Source organism: Silene latifolia, chromosome 9, assembly GCF_048544455.1.
Source record: "Silene latifolia isolate original U9 population chromosome 9, ASM4854445v1, whole genome shotgun sequence".
Lineage (NCBI taxonomy): Eukaryota > Viridiplantae > Streptophyta > Magnoliopsida > Caryophyllales > Caryophyllaceae > Silene > Silene latifolia.
In genome coordinates, this window is record NC_133534.1 from 66,717,813 (window position 1) to 66,719,353 (window position 1,541).

Sequence of the window (1,541 nt, forward strand, 5' to 3'; positions counted from 1 at the left end):
AACAAAAACCAAAACAAATCCTAAATTATTTGTTGGGGAACATCCCCCCCGAATAGGCCAAAACAACACAAAATCCCACAAACAGAAAAAAATCAAACTAGCCCATCTTGGACACGAGTGCAGCCAATCCCCTCATCGTGACCTCCTCTTCTTCATCTCCATCCCCTTCAACATCACTATTTTCCCCTTTGGATGGAGGAGAGTCCACCTCCTCGTCAGCATGCAACTTACAAAGCTCAGGATAAGTGGTATTGAGATCACCAATTCGATCGGGATTCCAAAAGGCTCGACTTCAAAGATGCTCTTTCATAGCATCCACACGACCCTTGCCAAAGAAATACGGCAAAGATCTTTATACCCGGCCCGAACCTCATCCCTCTCTACTGACCAATTCTTCATTTACCTTTAATCGCTTCGCATAGCTTTGTTTTTCACCTTCAATTCTTCCTGGGCAATATCAAACTTAGCCTCGAAGAGCTTTTAAGGCATCCCGAGCGATTTTAGCTTAGCAGACTCCACCAAAGAACCGAGCCTTCCCCGCCTCATTATCCTCCTTCAACGAATGATTCTCGGCCTTGGACACCTCCAAATCGCCTTTAAACTTGTCAAGCATCTTTTTCAAGATTTGTACCTCCCAATCCAAGGCATTTTTAGACCATGGATCGATTCCGGTTTGACAGCACTCCTCAAAGACATCATTAACATTCTAAAACAAAAGAAAAATGCCCATCTAAGCCACAAAAAAGAACACACACACAAAGACCCACAACAAGCAAAAACAAAAAATATATACCTCCTGAAGCATGGTAACCAGGTTGGCAAAGATAATCCCCGGAACGATACATAGCGCCCAAAGCACGAGCGAAGCTTCCTCCGCACGGTACTTGAAATAAGGATCATCAACCACAAAAGCCCGAGCTCGAATTTGATCCTTAGCAACCGGACCTCATCCATACGAGCCCCGACTCCCCGACCTCATGAACTCCTCCCAAAGACTCATCCACCCTTTTCCTCTTTCTCAGACGATCACTTTCATCCACAATCTTTTCAGCGACACCAATCGAGCCCCCGTACATGCATTCCCGAATTTGAACAAGACTATCACTCCCCGTTGCCTCACCGCTCTTTGACTTCTCCCCGTAATTTGAGAAACCCCCGCTTTCACCAGAGACAGGACCAAAGCTAGCATTCGGCGAAGCCCGGTAGCCGCACGACGAGTTTCTAAATCAAGCAATATAAGCATGAATCCAATACAGAAAGAAGGACAAAACAAGCAAAAGAACTTACTCCCCGACGAAGATGCCCCTGGAACCTTAGTGCTCTTCACGGGCTTATAAGTGCTCAACTTAGCCTTCTTAAAACGAGGCATAGCGACTTGCCCCTGCACAGGCGAGGCCAAGCCCTCTCCTCCTCAGCAACGCCATAAACGCTCGCTATCCCGGTCACCGACCCCTCAAAGATCGGGATCATTCACCCAATCATTTACTAAAAGAAAGCACGGACAAAGTAAGTGAACTCTCCAAAAAATACTATTACCAAAC